The 18,356-nt window shown below is 46.8% G+C and overlaps 1 protein-coding gene across 22 annotated transcripts in view; it reads left to right on the forward strand.

Moving 5' to 3' along the window:
• Fbxo34 (F-box protein 34) overlaps positions 1 to 18,356 on the forward strand; it is a 67,716-nt gene that overhangs the window by 44,615 nt on the left and 4,745 nt on the right. For 8 of the 22 annotated variants that reach the window (NM_001446937.1, XM_087585563.1, XM_087585575.1 and 5 more), the window contains 2 exons: positions 15,867 to 16,030; positions 16,979 to 17,208. The exons of 6 other annotated variants lie outside the window; for them this stretch is intronic. The gene's annotated coding sequence lies outside the window, so the exon portion shown is untranslated. The remainder of the gene's footprint in view (positions 1 to 15,866; positions 16,031 to 16,978; positions 17,209 to 18,356) is intronic. 8 more of the 22 variants (XM_087585560.1, XM_087585559.1, XM_087585564.1 and 5 more) reach the window with 1 other exon arrangement.

Consider the following 18,356-nt stretch of genomic DNA (forward strand, 5'->3'; position numbering starts at 1 on the left):
TAGCATAGAGCCATGATGTCACTTTTTCTATATAAATTTAGTTTCAGGGTAATAAACTCTGCAGTTCCTCTCTGCCTTTATTACTATGAGTAACTTTAAATTTTCAGATTTATAACGTGCTCTGGGGGAGTTCTTTCTCTATTATTTGATCCTCCCTAATAGTATTTGGAGGTCTCCATACATGTTTTCCTAAAATTTGCTTCAAATCTGAGACTTTAAGAACCGATTGGACTGCATGCCAGGATCAGTCTAAGACCTAAGGTGTTCTTGTTGGTTTATTTCTCTGGTAGCATGAGGCTCTCTCTTATCCTCCCATTTCTGTTTGTCATCTAACCGAGTGTCCATGTTGTCTTCATGAGTTCTGTGTTAACAGCACCACTTTGTTTTGTGATCTGGTTGACTCTGCAGTAGCTTTCTGAGGTCTTTGGACTAAGTATGTCTGTCTCTCTCTCTCTCTCTCTCTCTCTCTCTCTCTCTCTCTCTCTCTCTCTCTCTCTCGTGTGTGTGTGTGTGTGTGTGTGTGTGTGTGTGTGTGTGTGTGTGTGTGTGTATTCTCACTGTGCTTCCCTGCTGCCCACAGTCTTATGTTCTGTGTACTTTTTAAATCCATGTCCATGGAAGACGATGGAGTCTGCTTACCGCTGTGCTAGCCTCTGAGTACGATTAGAACCTAGGCAAGTTGGAGCTGGAGAGATGGCTCAGTGGGTTAAGAGCACTGGCTGCTCTTCCAGAGGTCCTGAGTTCAAATCCCAGCAACCACATGGTGGCTCACAACCATCTGTCATGGGATCTGATGCCCTCTTCTGGTGTGTCTGAAGACAGTTACAGTGTACTCATATTTAATAAATAAATATTTTTAAAAAAAGAGAGAGAGAGAAACAAAAACTTCAAAAAAAGAAGAAGAGAAGAACCGGGCAGGTCTCAGGAACCTGAGGCTGGAACTGTGGTGTTTGCAGAGGACAAACAGTTTACTTACTGTCCAGATCAGAGGCTGTGGTTGTCCTATACTTGTTCTATGAAATAGGAGAAAGTCCCACAGAGTTAAGCGTTCTAACGCCTAGTCTCTGCAGACTCTGCCAGATGTCTTCAGCTTTAACACAACAGTGTCACAGATGTGGAGGTGTGCCTTGGAAATTGTTGCCTTCCTTGTGTTTTTCTGAAGTCCCTGGTTTATATCTGTTCCTAGCTTTCCCTCCATTGTTCTCATCACCTTCTGCACTGATGACTTCTGATCTAAAGTCATATGGTATAAACTAGAGTGCCTTTTGCCATATCCTCCCACATACACAGTTTTCTAGTTTTATGTTTTATGATCATATGTTTGCTTTTGGGGTTTTTGTTTTGTTTTGTTTTTGTTTGTTTTTGTTTTCGTGGAGTTTGGTTTGAGTTTTCAAGATGAGCTTTCTTTGTGTAATAGCCCCAGCTTTGTAGACCAGGCTGGCCTCGAACCCAGAGATCCACCTGCCCCTGCCTCCCTGAGGCCTGTGTGTGGATTTTATAACAAACTGGCTTGAAACTGAGGTTGACAGATGCAGTCTGAGTGCGGGTCCCAGTTTCTTCTTAGGATTTTATCGTTTGGGGTGGTGCTGTGGTGCACGCTTGAGCACCCCACCCCCTCCCTTGCTTCTTCTCTCCTTCCTCCCTCCCTCTCTCTCTCTTGGCCAGGTTAGGCTCAGACCCATGAACATTCCTCAGAAGGCTCAGGGCACATCATGTGCCTTCAGGTCTGGCTGCGGTTGGCAGGACCTGCTGCCGAGCCCTTCACTGGGTGTTGTTAGCTTCCATTTTTACCTTGAAGAATGAAGATTCTTCTAGTATATCGAGACTTAGGTATCTTTAGGTGTTACAATATTTTCCTAGTGATGTGGTGTTCCTAGTGGTGTTCAGTATTTTTCTTAACTGTACAGTCTGTTCGAAGCAAAATGATGTTGCTTTCACTGTAAGAACTGACTTTTTCTTTCTTTTTTTTCTCTTCCTTTCTCTTTTTCTTCTCTGTCCCTCTCCTCCCTCTCTCCCCTCCCCTTTCTTCTCTCCTTTTTCTTTCTTTGTCTCTCTCTTGGCAGCATCTCATGTGGCCCAGGCTGGCTTGAATTTGCTATTAGTTGAAGAGGACCTTAGACTCTCGAGCCTTTTTCTGAATGCTGAGATTACAGGCACATGGCACTCGGAGTGCCTGGCAGAAAGACCTGGCTTTTTAGGGGTCTGCTTGAATGTAAACTAGGCTAGCCCTTCATTTCTTCACAGCACCTCAGGCAGTGAAGGTTGGCTTCAGTTTTGCTTTCCAGTAATTTTTATTTGTTAATCAATGTAAGGTTTTTTTTTTTCAGATTATCTGATAATAAGCTGTCAAAAACTGAGAGATAAGTACTGTTTGGTATTTGGTAGGACTGAGTATTAGTTCCTGAAGTAAACCCATAATGCTGAATGTTTTTACAGTAGGGGTTTAGTATATCTTTAGTTATTTACATTTTTTTAAAAAGGTTTACAAAACATGTTGCATCTTGTTTCAGTGTATCAGGAATGTTGGTTTATGATGTAGTGACTATGTCTGTCCATTGGGAGGGTCTTAGGTTTCTGTTGCTGTGATAAAAAACACAGACCAGAAGCAACTTGGGGAGGAAAGAGGTTATTTGACTTCCAAAGCATAGCCTATCACTAAGGGGGACATCAGAGTAAGAACTGAAGTAGAAACCATGGAGGAATACTGCTTACAATCTTTGGACCACCAGTCCAAAGGTGGGACCACCCATGATTGGCTGCCCGCTGGCCCATTAATCAAGAAAAGGTCCCACAGATAAGCCCTGGGGGCCAACTGTGTTTGGGACAGTTCCTCATCGAGTTCCCTCTCACCCTCCAGTCTGCAGCTTGTGTCAAGGTGACAGAATGCACCAGCACAGTGGTTTTGAGCTGGCATCGTTCTCTGAATGCTCACCTCCTTTTTTGCATAATGACTGCAGGTTATGAATACAGATGTTGAGAGGCTGACAGAGAACCTCTAACAGTGGCGCCCACGTAGAAGTGATTCAGCACCAGAAAACTTTTAGGGAAGGTGGATGGGGTTGTATCTGTGTTGCTTCCTTACTTTTTCCAGTGGCCTGTGATTGGCCACCAAACAGTGCAAGGAAGTAGCATCCTGTTTTGAGTGCGGAAGGGAAAGGTCGGAACCATGCATCACAGATCCCAGCAGTTTGTGAAGTTTGTGAGCTGCGATTATGGTTCTATTTTCTGTAAGATTGGCAATACGGAAGGAGCAGTAGTCACCTCTCAGCGCATTTCTGTTACTTTTGTCTCTGGCTTTTCTTCCTGTGTCTGTGCTATCCATGGCAAAATCCTTGAAAGAAGCAACTTAGCTTGCGAGCCCACATCTCCTAGGTCCTGGAAAGAGACTCAGAAGAGCCCTGGGCTGTTCCTGGGCACCCTGTCTCCATGTCCCTACATTTATTTTTTAAGATTTACTTTTATGGGGTTGGGGATTTAGCTCAGTGGTAGAGCACTTGCCTAGCAAGCACAAGGCCCTGGGTTCGGTCCCCAGCTCCGAAAAAAAAAAAAGATTTATTTTTATTATTTCATGCGTACGAGTGTTGTGGCTGCAGGTACATCCACTTACCACATGTGAACCTGGTACCCAAGAGGTCGTGAGCCTCCGTGTGGGTGCTGGGAATTGAACCCAGGTCTTTCGTAACAACAAGTGCTCTTCACCATTGAGCCAACTCTCCAGCCCCATGTCCCTACATTTTGATGTTAATTCCCATGACCAAAAGGTTCCATAACATCCCAAGACAGCCACCGACTGGAACCAGGTGTTCAGCGGGGGAGGCTGTGGGGACTTTTCTCGAGCAGCCGTGACAGTGGGCTCTGCTGTAGGCGGGCAGTGGAGGTGGCCTGTGCTGTCTCAGCCTCTCTCCCGGTCATTGTACTAGCGAGAGAGACCGAAGGGCTCGCATGATCTTGGCATGCGCTCCAGTGGTCAGAGTCAGGGAAGCTGGGGTTTCCTGTTGAAGTTAATTATATGTTATAAGATTCCTATACAGAAATAATTATATTTTATAATGTAAGCCTCAAAGTCCTTTATGTTTCTTGGTATTTTCTTCCTTCTAGTCTTGGTGTTTAGTAGTCTGTTTATTAGAGTTTATCAGTGCTGATAATAGTCTGGTGTTTTTTATTTTTAAAAGGAACCTATGTAGACACGCCTCTAGACACCTCTGTTTGGCATAGTGAAGAAATGTTTCTAGTTAAAATTTGGTGTCTTTATACTTTAAAAAACAGGATTTGTGGCTTTTGAAAGTGGGAGGGGGGTTGCTGAATGCCTACATATCTAGAGTGTTCTGTCCCAGAAGCTATTAGCAATGTGAAAGTTGGGGTTTTTGTTTGGTTTAGTTTGGTTTTTTGAGACAAGGTTTCTCTGTGTAATAGCCCTGGCTGTCCTGAACTGGCTTTGTAGACCAGGCTGGCCTCGAACTCAGAGTCTGTCTGCCTCTGAGTGCTGGGATTAAAGGTATGTGTCACCATGCCTGGCCTCAAAGACGGGGTTTTTGTCTATCTAATTTGACAATATTAAAAACTAATATGACTTTATTGTAAAAGTGACTGTTTTCATAAAGCTAGTGTCCGAATTTTCTTTACAATCTGACATTGCATAGGAATATTTGCAGTAACTAGAATGCTGGGAAAAGCTGCCACTTAGTGTACATGTCTGCTCTGCAAGCATGTAACTGAGGTTGGGAGACTGCAGCCACACAGCATCCTCTGTTTCTTTGCTTGTCCACCTCATGCCTGCGAGGGGGAACTAACTGCACAAGTTGCTTAACTTTCTCAACTTCAGAGGCTGCTCAAGTACTGACTAATATGATCCTTATGATGCTCCATTTAAGAGATTTCTGTTTATTGGCTCAAGTCCTTACACTTGGCATTGATTTCACATGTTTCCTGTGTATAAGCCATTGTGGTGCATACTCTGAAGAATACAGAAAAGAATTAGGATTATCCTGCTATCAGGTGGGGTAACTGCCCCCAGGAAAAGCACAGTTCTAGCAGTTTAAAAGAGACAGATGCAGGTCAGTAATTGTGATGGTTGAGGACAGGACAGTGAATGAGACCTGGGCAAGGAAGGGTGGGAATAGCAGTAGCCATCACTTGTCAGTCACAGGCCCTTTGCAGAACACTCAGGCACATACATAATGGCTCTGAGGAGCTAGGCATGCTGTCCTACGCCATTAATCCTGTGCTTAGGAAGGACAGGCAAGTGACTTCAAGGCCAGCCTGGTCTACATAACAAGCTCCAGGCCATCTAGGTTACAGAGTTAAGACTCTTAACTTAAAATAATTAAAACAAACAAAAAAGGCCAAAAGCTCTGACAAGACTTTGGATAAACATTAGGGCTTCTAATTAGGGGTAACCTGCTTTAGCTCCTCCCGTAGTTCACATTAGTGATGGTCTGTTCCTGACCCTTTGGGTTTTCTGTAATATCTTTATCACTCAAACTAAAAGCACTTATCCAATGGCCTAGAAGACACAAATCTTTTTGCTTTAGTCTCCCAAGTGCTGTGATTACAAGAGATAAGCCACCATGTTTGGCTTACTAAATTGCCTGGCTAGGCATTGAACTTGAACACTTCTGTGCTAACTGCATCATTCTGTCTTCCCACTAGCTGGGGTCTTAGTTACTCGTTCACTTGCTGTAAGGAGACACTGTAATCAAGGCTGCTTAGAAAAGGAAATTTAAGTGGGGTTAAATACTTGTTGTTTCAGAGGGTTAGTCCATGATCGTCATGTTGGGGGGATGGTGGCAGGCAGACAGGCAGTCATAGTGTAGAACTGGAGAAGTAGCCAAGAGCTCCCATCTGATCCACAAGTAGAAGGCAGACAAGACTGGGCCTAGCATGGGCTCTTGAAATCTCAAAGCTCACCCCCAGTGACACACCTCCCCCAGCAAGGCCATGCCTGCTAATCCTTCCCATACATTTCTCCTAACTGGGGACCAGGCATTCAAGCACATGAGCCTATGGTGGCCATTCCCACTCAAACCACCACACTGGAATTGCAAGTCTGCACCACCAAATCCAGATAAGAACTATTTTCTATTAAAATGAACTTTCAGTAACTTTGATCTGTGATTTCTCTCTCTCTTTTCAGGGAGTGCAGAAGTAGATTAAAGGAAAGCCATCAAATCCATCAAATGCGTGTGCTTACGACAGGAGGGGCCTCTGTGCCTTATTGCATAATTCATTTGACATTTGTTGACTGTGACTTCATTTTATTATTTAAAATTTATTTGCATGTGTGTGTATGTCTGTGCACCCCAATCACACCTGCTGGAGGAGTCAGATTCCATCAGTTACGGACAGTAGCAAGCCATCATATGATGCTGGGACTCAAACCTGGGTCCTTTGAAAGAACAGCCAGTGCTCTTAAATGCTAAGCCGTCTTTCTAGCCCCCAAGAGCCATAAAATTTAATTTGATAAGTTTCACATTTGTGAAATGAGAATATTGATTGTATCTCGCCAAGTAGTCAGTGGTCAGTAAATACTAGTGACTACATTGCTATGATATTTACATAAAAATGTCTTTTCTCTGTCCCCACTTAAGTAAATGCAGGCAGTTTTGATTCTTGTTTAAAATAGTGGATTTTGGGGTTATTCAAATCCTTACATATACCTTTCATTAAAGTTGGTGAAACTAGGCTAGGTACTTCCACAGGCTGTTTGCTTATGCTACACGCCGAGGGGTCGGAAGTCATGCCTGTGTGCCGAGGGGTTGGAAGTCATGCCTGTGTGCCGAGGGGTTGGAAGTCATGCCTGTGTGCCGAGGGGTCGGAAGTCATGCCTGTGTGCCGAGGGGTTGGAAGTCATGCCTGTGTGCCGAGGGGTTGGAAGTCATGCCTGTGTGCCGAGGGGTTGGAAGTCATGCCTGTGTGCCGAGGGGTTGGAAGTCATGCCTGTGTGCCGAGGGGTCGGAAGTCATGCCTGTGTGCCGAGGGGTTGGAAGTCATGCCTGTGTGCCGAGGGGTTGGAAGTCATGCCTGTGTGCCGAGGGGTTGGAAGTCATGCCTGTGTGCCGAGGGGTCGAAAGTCATGCCTGTGTGCCGAGGGGTCGAAAGTCATGCCTGTGTGCCGAGGGGTTGGAAGTCATGCCTGTGTGCCGAGGGGTTGGAAGTCATGCCTGTGTACCGAGGGGTTGAAAGTCATGCCTGTGTGCCGAGGGGTTGGAAGTCATGCCTGTGTGCCGAGAGGTTGGAAGTCATGCCTGTGTGCCGAGGGGTCGAAAGTCATGCCTGTGTGCCGAGGGGTCGAAAGTCATGCCTGTGTGCCGAGGGGTTGGAAGTCATGCCTGTGTACCGAGGGGTTGAAAGTCATGCCTGTGTGCCGAGGGGTCGAAAGTCATGCCTGTGTGCCAAGGGGTTGGAAGTCATGCCTGTGTGCCGAGGGGTTGGAAGTCATGCCTGTGTACCGAGGGGTTGGAAGTCATGCCTGTGTGCCGAGGGGTTGGAAGTCATGCCTGTGTGCCGAGGGGTTGAAAGTCATGCCTGTGTGCCGAGGGGTTGGAAGTCATGCCTGTGTGCCGAGGGGTTGGAAGTCATGCCTGTGTGCCGAGGGGTTGGAAGTCATGCCTGTGTGCCGAGGGGTTGGAAGTCATGCCTGTGTGCCGAGGGGTTGGAAGTCATGCCTGTGTGCCGAGGGGTTGGAAGTCATGCCTGTGTGCCGAGGGGTTGAAAGTCATGCCTGTGTGCCGAGGGGTTGGAAGTCATGCCTGTGTGCCGAGGGGTTGGAAGTCATGCCTGTGTGCCGAGGGGTTGAAAGTCATGCCTGTGTGCCGAGGGGTTGGAAGTCATGCCTGTGTGCCGAGGGGTTGAAAGTCATGCCTGTGTGCCGAGGGGTTGGAAGTCATGCCTGTGTGCCGAGGGGTTGGAAGTCATGCCTGTGTGCCGAGGGGTTGGAAGTCATGCCTGTGTGCCGAGGGGTTGAAAGTCATGCCTGTGTACCGAGGGGTTGAAAGTCATGCCTGTGTACCGAGGGGTTGAAAGTCATGCCTGTGTAGGGCCAGCAAGAGGGCTCACAGAGTGCTTGCTCCCAAGCTTAATGACTGCACAGATCCCACATTGTAGCGGGGGAGAATGGACTCCTGCAAGTTGTCCTCTGACCCCCCACCCCCACATGTGCTGCGGCATGCATGCCCCTCCCCCATGCATACATACACTTACTTTAAAAAAAAGGAAAACCATACATATTTAAGAAGTGGTTGATTGAACCAGCTTTGTTGGTTCATGCTTGTAATTAAAGCACTTGAGAGACTCAAGTTCAAGGACAGCCTAGACTACAGCGGGGAGACCTCTTCTCCAAACAGCACATCTTGAGCTTTCTTTGAAAGAAAGAAAGAAGGAAAGAAAGAAAGAAAGAAGGGAAGAAAGAAAGAAAGAGAGAGAGAGAGAGAAAGACAGACAGACAGACAGAAATTGGTTGCCATTTGCCATTGTAACCTTCAGTCCAGTTCTTTTTATTACTTGATTTCTTAGTGTGCCTCCTTCTCTTTCTTTTTAAATTGCTTCCTGATTTGTTTCCTGTTCAGTTTTCAGTAATGGGTGTGGAGTGGAGTAAGAACGTTTGCCCCTTGTCTGAACCGGGAAGGAGTGAGGCGGCCGAGAGTGGACTCACCCCAAACCTCCCTCTCTCCCAGTCAGTCATACTGTAGCTGCGGACTGTGTACATGACGGGTACTTCAGCGCTTGTCTGTTCGTGTTTTCCAGATGCTTCTGCCTGTTTGTTTGCACAGACACAGAATAGTACTGGAGTGTCAGCCATTTATTACCCACATGGCTCAGGGTTGGCTCAGTCTCCTGATCCCCTGTTTGTACCTTCCAACCCCCAGGATTGCATGTTCACTGCGTCTCTTATGGCATAGATCCCTCCCAACCTTTTCTGTTTGAAGTTGGAAGATGAAAAAAAATCAAGATTTAATTCCCATTCTGCCATAGTTTCTGTAAATTAGTGGCTGGTTCTCCAGGACTGACCAGATTAGAACTGGTAGGTTTTATTTTTGAAAGCGTTCTTTTCTTTCTCATCAGGAGTCCCTCTAGGGTCTGATTGTGTTTCTGTTTGTAATACTAGTAGTGACTTATCTGTACTAGAGTCCTTAACTTAGTAAAAGCTGCAAAACAGAGATAACTGAGTCTGTCATTCCAGCTGACTGAACCACGGCCTATGAGGAAAGACGTTTTCATCTAAAGAATCTGCTGTCTTCAACTGTATTCTCGTTGGAGTTAATATCCTTTATGACACTGGTTAGCAGTGACAGGATTTGATGTTGAGATTTTCAGTATAATATATACTGAGTGGTTGTTAACAGTTAAACTGCAAAGTCCCTGTAGTTCATCCAGTTAGGGCGCTGTCTTGGACTACATAGTCACCTCTCAGCTTGATAGGGTTTAGTTGTGTTCAGATTAACATGTATTTCTTTACCTGGATACTACATTTAGCTGCTTTAAGGCCTTACCTTCTTGCTTTTTCTTGTTTTCTTTTTCTATGGTGTTGGGGTTCTTCTTCTGTGGGGGCTGGTCAAGTGCTCTGTCATAATCAGTTTGAACAGTAAAGTCTAAGATATGTCTAGACTGTTAGTATAGGCAGCTTATTGAAGACAGTGAGTTTGTTTGTTTTTGTTGTTAGTCTCTCAAGATGCAGACTTGCTTTTAGTCCGTGTGTTGTACCCTGGCTGGCCTCAGACTCCTGCCAATCTTCCCGGCTTGTTCTCTCATGTGCTAGGATTCACAAGTGTGTGCACCCTTCCCCCCTTTGAGAAAGGAGGCTTTCTAGTTTATAGTAAGGTTTCCCTTCATAACTGCCCATTTTCCTGGGGTTGGGGATTTAGCTCAGTGGTAGAGCGCTTGCCTAGCAAGCACAAGGCCCTGGGTTCGGTCCCCAGCTCCGAAAAAAAGAAGAAAAAAAAAAAAAAAAAACAAACTGCCCATTTTCCATTTGGATTTCCTAAAGCCTCTAGGGCTCCTTTGGTAACTTCTAGGGTCTTGCCACAGTCCTGTTAATGTTTATACCATGATGATACCTTTCTAGTGTTTGAAAGAATAGTCCTGAATCCTGCTCACCTCTTAAAGGTTTTATTCCAAGCAGATAGCTGGGGAAGTAGAGGTTGTCCAGCTCAGTGAGAATGTGTAATGAGACGGAGGGGAGGTTTTCCTGAGGAGGTGTAAAAGCAGCCAGCTGTCTGACACATCGCCCCTCCGGTTCTCGATGCTCTTCTTTGGAGCTCGTTTAGCCTCAGAGCCACCTGAGGCCTACATGATGAGGCTGTTGGTGAGGACACAGCGGACATTAAGCTGAGACAAAACCTACGGTGTTTTTTTTTAAACATTCTTAAGAGTGGTGTGTGTGTGTGTGGTGTGTGTGTGGTATGTGGTGTGTGTGTGTGTGTGTGTGTGTGTGGTATGTGGTATGTGGTATGTGGTGTGTGTGGTGTGGGTGTGGTGTGTGTGGTGTGTGGTGTGGGTGTGGTGTGTGTGTTGTGTGTGTGTTGTGTGTGTGTGTGGTATGTGGTGTGTGTGTGTGTGTGGTATGTGGTGTGTGTGGTGTGGGTGTGGTGTGTGTGGTGTGTGTGTGTGTGTGTGGTATGTGTGATGTGTGTGTGTGTGTGTGTGTGGTGTGTGTGTGTATTTTACCTGCCTGTTTGTGCACCACAGGTGGCATGGGAGCCTCTGGACCTGGAGCTACAAGATGTTTGTGAGCCACCATATGGAGTCTAGGATTCTAACCTGGGTCTTCTGGAACAGCAGCCAGTGTTCTTAAACATCGGGCTCTCTCTCTCTCCAGCCCTGAATATTAGTGTGTGCACGCATGTGTGTGTACATGTGCACGCATGTGTGCGTACATGTGGAGTGGTCCTTTTTAGTTCTGTGCTTCATTGTGCTAGTCTAATGCTTTGGGTCTGATACAAAGCCAGAGTGAGTTGGTCGAACCACTTTGGACAGTGCAGATGGACATCACATTTGTACCCCTTTCTGTACTAAAATACATTCACTCAAATTAAACAGTGTAAGAGCAAGGCTCTGGGGCAGTAGCTTTTAAACTTGTCAGACTCAGCTCCTGAACACATCTAGAACTCCTTTTAAAGGAATTCAAGCAGGAATACAAGCCAGTTCCTAGGATTTCACAGCAGAGTGTCTTTGTTGGCTGTGAGTTTGGTATGCTGAAATTATAACCTGTCAGTGACTCCAGTGCACACTTTCTCTTTATCCTGGCCTCCACAGCCAGCTTTGCTGTATGTGTGTGTGCACACACACGTGAGCATTTACTTGTTTATGTATGTATGCATATGTGTAGAGGCCTGAGAACAGCTATGATAGGTGTTGTTCCATCTACCTTGTCTTTGAAGACAGGCTTTCTGAGTGGCCTAGAACTTGCCAAGTAGGCAAGGCTGATTGGTAGTGAGCCCCATAGTCCGCCGTTTCTACGCCCCCAGTGCTGAACTGTGGGTGCATGTTGCTGTGCCCAGCTTTTTATATGGACCCTGGACCTGAGCCTTTGGCTGTAAGACCAGCACACTTTACCAACAGAGCCATCTCTCCAACCCTAGATTAGATTTTTTGAAGACTAACCCTCTTACCCCGTAGTCATGCTACTATTTAGAATTCATTACTGAATCGATGATTGTGCTTTGGAGAAGTAACTAAATGTTGCTACTTGTCTGTAATTTTCAAGGCAGTCTCAGTTACAAGCATTTAAATTCTTAATCTTGAGTGTGTGTTTATGAGTACATATAAGAACACACATGCTATATATAGCACAACATGCTGTCAGGGAACAACGGACTCTCTGCTTCCACAGTGGGTCCTGGGCTCAAACTCAAGTTATCACACTCACTCGGTTTTTAAGAGGCTTTTTGTCTGTGTGTGTGTGTGTGTGTGTGTGTGTGTTTGAGAGAGGGTCCCCTGTAGTCCAGGCTGGCCTCAGACTTGCCGTGCATCTGCGGGCCATCCTGAATGTCTGACTGCCTTCCCCTCCCAGCTGCACTGCCACGTCCCAGTCTGCAGTACCAGAGATCAAGCCCAGGGCCTCCTGCACACTAACGAGCTATGCCAAGTGAGTCACAGCCCAAACAAGGGTCTGTAAGCAGCACCCGTGATGTAGGTCTGGACCCTGGTGACCTGTGGAGGGGTGGTTTGTGGCTCTCATGAAACAGTGACAGGCTTGGGACATATGCTCCATTTCCTCAGGAGCAGTCTGCTTTCTTTGGTCGGCATTTCAAAGGTCAGATGATCATAGTACTTGATAGGAAAGACACTTTAATTAACATGAATGATAGCATGTTCTCCTTTCCATATGTGTTTTCCAGTGAGTTAGGCACCTGCCTGCGCTATCCCAGCAGGGAGCTCCTGAGTCCTCTTGGGCTATACAGTCTCTGGTTAGCTTTCCTGCCTGCTTTCCCCCTCCATCCCGCCCATTCTCTCCTCTCTGGCTTGTCTCTTCTATCACTGTAGACCAGGCTGGCCTCCCTCAGGGATCTCTCTGCACCTCCCCATGCCATGACTGAAGGCGAGCGCCACAGGTGCACCATTTGTTGTGTGATTTCAAGGCACATTAAACCTGGCAAGTTTAAATATCATACCTTAGTATTAGGAGTTGTGCTCCCACCATTGTCTGTTGCCCATTGTCCAGTTCCTCAGAATTTGACTAAATTTAAAAAGAGGGCCTTTGCAGAGGAGTAATGACTTAAAATGAGGCTGTGTGGTAATCTAGAGAAATCCTGTGCTCAGCTATCCCATTGTCCCATGGAGTCACCATAAATGACTTAGTTTTGGCATTTAGTTTGTTTTATCTTATGGTATAAAATGTATACAGCATCCTTGAGACAGTTCTAAGGTGGTAGCTGGGAACACCAAACTCTTTAGAGCTGCATGTTTCAAAAGGCCATTCTCCCTGATTTCTTGTTTGGTTGGTTTTTGGTTTTGTTTTTAAAAAGATAACTAATTATTTTCTCACTATGCATTATTAAACCCTTACCCATCCCAGGACAAGTTCAGCCTAAAGGCTTTGGTGACTGTTCCTTTAAAGCCCTGTGAGAATGGATAACCCAGGCTACAGCCGACGTCCCCACGACACCCTCCCCTGCTCTTGCGTCTATGTTCCTACCCTCCTGGTCCTGGCACCTTTTCCACTTAGTAGTGGTGGAGTGGGTGTCTCGTGCTTTCTTTGAGACTAGCTGATGCGATGATGTCAGCGCATCACTCTTCCAGTGTATGCAGAAGAGGAACTGACATCGTGTGAGGCAGGGCTGCCTTGAGCCCTCGTCGTCCTGCGTGGTTTTGTTTGCACTGCACATGAGCCCAGATGCTTTTGTTGTTACTTTGGTGTTTGTTTATGGATGCCTGACGTGGTGTCCAGGCTGGCCCTGGGCTCCAGAGCTAACATAATCTTACCTCATCCTCCTGAGAGGCTGAGACTTCAGGTGAGTGCTAGCATGCCCAGCAGCCACCTGTGGTAGCATTTTTAATTTTTGTTTTGTTACTTTATAGTCCAGGCTAGCCTCTAAATTCTTGATTCTCTTGCTTAGCCTCCTAAATGTGTGATTTACAGGTTTGAGCCACCATACCAAGTTGCCTTCTTTTTTTTTTTTAAGAGGGGGACATAATGTAAAAGAGTCTCTTTCTCTCTCTCTCTCTCTCTCTCTCTCTCTCTCTCTCTCTCTCTCTCTGTGTATGTGTGTGTGTGTGTGTGTGTGTGTGTGTGTCTGTGTGTATGTATGTGTGTGTGTGAATGTTTGCTTGTTTGAGTGTGCTCCACATTTGTGCCTGGTGTCCTTAGAGGCTTGAAGAGGGTGTTGGTGGATCCAATGGAATTGCAATTACAGAACCCAACTCTCATGTTTTGTAAGGGCTCCAAGCACTCTTACCTACTGAGCCATCTTTCCAGTCCTCAACTTGCAGCTTTATTCCCAATGTAATCTTAATTTTATCATGACCTAGAAGTCATGATGAATGCCATGTTCCGAGAAGTCCGTGTAGTAAATATCTGTCTTGTTATCGTGATAAGACAACCTGACGAGAGCATCGTAAGGAAGGGTGTAGATTTGCTCTGATCCTCAGTTGCAGAGGCTCCAGTTGACGGTGCACATGGATGGGGGAGCAGAAGACGCCTCTTAGTACTGCACAGCCAAGAGCCGAGGCAGAGCAGTGACTACGGAACTGTCTTTCTTTGTCCTTCTCACGCAGTTGAGACCTCACATCAGAGTCGCTCTCCCACCTCAGTTAACGTTGTTTAGAAGTTCCTTGCAGACTGATTCTAAATCCCATCAAGTTGACAATCAGAATTAATGCAAATCACTTGCCTCCTCTAACTGAACCACACACACACACACACACACACACACACACACACACACGACACAAGTATGTTGCTGAGATTGCTAGCCATTTGTGTGATGCTCTGGTGAAGAAGATGAAGTCCGTATTTTCTGGGAGCGTTTATTGAACATTTGAGACAGGGTCCTCAGAAACTGTCTTTTTTCCTATTCTCATCATGTATTTCCCTTGAATTCCTTACGGATCAGGTTTATCCCTCTTCGTAGTTACTGGCGGCAGTAAACGCCTGCAGCCCTAGCATGTGAGGCTGAGACAGGCACAGGGGCTGACAGGACAGCTCGTCAGTCATTGTCACCTTGAGTGGCAAGGCTCTGGATCTGCGTCTCAGCACCACACACATGAGAAATTACTTTGGCTTTTTCACAGTTTGGTGTTCATACACAATTTTCAGTGGGGTTGGGGTTATGGCGTGTGTGAGGTAGGTCTCATATCATAGCCTAGGCCGGCATGGAATGTGACCCAGCCAGGCTGACTTCGAGCTCATCCATCCTGCCTCACCCTTCCTGAAAGCCAGGATCAACGAGTGACCTGCCACGCTCCACCCATCTTCTAACATAAATTTAATCCTTGCGACTTAACTTTATGATTGCACACTATCTATCTTTAGATGACAGTTCTCCTACTTTTTATGTGTTTACTTTTATGTATGTGTATTAGTGTTTGCCTACATGTATGTGTGTATGTATGTATGTGAGGACCGTATGCATACCTGCTGCCCACACAGGTTTGTTGGCATTGGATGCCCTGGAATTGCTGATAGATATGGTTGTGAGCCGTGGCTGTGGTGCTGGGAAGCAAACCCTGTGCAAATCCTGACATCTCTCCTGCGTCCTCCCAGATTTCTAGAGCTGGACTTATATATTATATAGCATGTCTGACCAAAATATGTGGAGCTTTTGAAAACTAGATTTTGGCCATTGCTGTGTGAAGTTGTCTGGGTTTGAGGTGCCAAACAGATAATCTCACATTCTGGAAACGGAGTGTGAAGGGTGTCCCTCCCGGCTGAGCTTCCGAAAGCTGCTCTGATGGGACTGTCCGCTTTCTGCACTGCGGCTCCTCACAGGGGCAGCATCATGGGGGCCGTTCTCATCTCCTACCACAGCCACAGTCCACCTGTTAATTGATTATTGAACATTTATTCTCCAGCCTGTGAGTGAGGGACTATGTGCTGTTTTAGAATTTGTCAGTGACTCGTCCTGTTTGTTTTGGCTTTTTGAGATGAAAACTGTGTGTGTGTGTGTGTGTGTGTGTGTGTGTGTGTGTGTGTGTGTGTGTTCGTGAAATTCATCCTTCTGCCTCAGCTTACCGACGGCTGCATGGATAAGCATGCACTAGCATGTTACATGTACACATTTTCTCTATTATAAAGGTTATATACATGTTTGTCTTGAAGACTCTTGGGACACTTCTGTCCAGACGGCCTACGTCTCATTGAAATGCTTCAGTGTCACTGTCTTCGTCTTCCTTTGCTCTGGGCTCCCTGACCTCCTATCTACTGTTTGCAGGCACGGGAGCTGCACGTTTCTGAGAACTTGAGCTCACTGCCGCCTCCTCCCCTTGTGCGGATCTGACCAGCCAGCTCGCTGCCATCCACCGAGAGGAACCGTTCTTCATGCAGTTGTTGAAGCCATAAACTCGAGGATCCTTGATGCTTCTCCACCTTCTAACTGTAATGAAATTAGAGTCTTGCCTGTTTTCTTAGTTCTTATTCTTCTCTCTTACTTGCATTTCCTCAAAACATCTACTTTGTATGTCTTCCTTCGGGGTTTAGCTTAGAAAGTAAAGCCTCTCAGACCTGCTTCACCTCAGCTCAGTGCCAGGAGCCTCACCTCTGAGATGCCCACTCCTCCTCTCCTTACAGCACCTGTACCACCCTGTGGAACCTGTCATGGCCTGTTGTAACGTTTGGTTCTGCGTGTCTTCGTAGCAGTCACTGTGTCTGTCTTCTAGTCCAGACAGATTACTCATGCTAGGTAGTTAGAAGGAGATAAGGTCTGTGTTTGAACCTCATTGCTTTACCTCTGACCTGTGATGTGATTGGCTGCCATCGTTCTGGCCCCATCCTAATCGTTCTATGAAGGAGCTTCCAGAGTGAGAAGTGTGGCAGGACAGAGCAGGAGTGAGGCTGACAGACTGTGGCCATCTGGTACAGCAGGGACAAGATGGACGCTCGCTAGCAGCTGTGCCAGCATGCAGAGGAGGCATGTTTTAGTGACGAGGTAGGGACCAGGGAGGAGGAATCTAAGTGACTTAGTTTCTGTTTGTTCATGTGGGTACCTGAGGCTGTTTAGTGTTGGGTTTTGAGGCTTTTAGTGACACATCCAGGTGAGCTTGTCTGCCACACAGCAGAATCTGGAGGTAGAGCGTATGCCACAGGAAATGGCAGGATGAGAGTCACCATGTGGGGGAGCTAATTAGAGCTAGGAGTGGTCATCTAGGCATCACCGGAAGGACTCATGGTCTGTAAAGAGAATGGACCTTGAGGCCTCTACTATGTAAGAGCTAGGAAAGAAAATAATCTGTGCAGGTTGAAGACTGGGGCACTAAAAAGCCTGTTCACTTAAGTTTGTTCCAAGGAGAAGGACAAGGAGCTACATCTTTTTTATTTTTTACCCAGTTAGGACAGATGCTTCAGCACAGACTGCCTCCCTGGCTTCCTGTTACACGGGTCTGCCTCACTCACCTCCTCAGCTCCAAGCCGAAGCCCCCCAGTTCCCTTTGCTGGGTGCCACAGACACAGTTACCGAGGCTCTCGCTAACCCTAGTATGAGGTTTAAAACAGAATCTGGGCCTAATCCCAGGAAAGCGGATGAATTTCTAGGGCCTTTCCAAGAGCCTGAGAAGCTGGTGAGTAAGTGCTGTGTTGGTTTGCATTTTGTCTTAGTACCGAGAGGAGGGCTGGGGAATAACAGACTTTGTTTAAAACAGGGCTGTGTAGCCCACGCTGCTCTCAATCGCCATGGCTGACGGTGTCCACCAGCTGACACTGTCCTCAAGCCTGTCAGTCCTCATCCTCCTGCCTCTATCCACGTGAGGTGCAGGACTGTGCCATCACGCCTGGCTAATCACAGCAGCCTTCTATAGTAGAATTTTGAGGACTGGGCATGTGGCTCCGTGACGAGTGCTTGCAGGGTTCTGATAAGCAATGAGAGACAGGCAGCCACAGACACCTCAGCGGCTCTTCCTAGGCCTCCACCCCCAGAGTCACCGTTACTCCTCTTTTCCTCCTTTGAGATCCCTCCAGTTTACCTCACTGAAGCTGTTCATTCAGTTCCTGTCAGTGGGGCAGACTTTACAGATTATATGCAAACAAAAACCTTCCCTAGTTATACTAATTTGTTCTCAAATTTGAGTTAATAATTATTGTCTGTTGATAACTGACCTGTTCTAGTTATGGTTACTATTACTGGGATGAAACCCTGTGGCCAAAAGCAAGTTGGGGAGCAAAGGGCTTCTTTGGCTTACACCTCCACAGCACTGTCCATCATCAAAGGAAGTCAGGGCAGGAACCTGGAGGCAGGAGCCGAGGCACAGGCCATGGAGGGGGGCTGCTTACTGGCTCGCTCCTGGGGGCTGGCTGAGCCTGCTTTCTTATAGAACCCAGGACCACCGGCCGAGAGATGGTGCCCCCCACAGTGGGTTGTGGCCTCCCCATTGATAACTAAGTACGGGAATGCCTCACAGGCTTGTCTGCACACAGCCTGACCTTACGGGGCTTGTTCTCAGGTGAGGTTCCCTCCTCTCAGATGACACAGCTTGCGTCAAGCTGACAGAAAACTGGGCAGCATAACAAACAGCACCTAAAGTACTGTGTGGGCGAGGGAGGCAAGGAATCTGCAGGGCAAAGCTGCGCCCACTGCTGAAGCTTACGTTTCTTCCCGGGTGCTCTGAGGTGAGGTCACTGCGATAAGTCACTGTGTCCCCAGCCTGCATTGTCTTCATTTCACTTACAGGAGGCTATGAGAACCCAGCACGTAGTTGGCTCAGAGGCAGCA

The sequence above is a fragment of the Rattus norvegicus genome, chromosome 15 (assembly GCF_021556685.1).
Source record: "Rattus norvegicus strain SHRSP/BbbUtx chromosome 15, alternate assembly SHRSP_T2T, whole genome shotgun sequence".
Taxonomy (NCBI): Eukaryota; Metazoa; Chordata; class Mammalia; order Rodentia; family Muridae; genus Rattus; species Rattus norvegicus.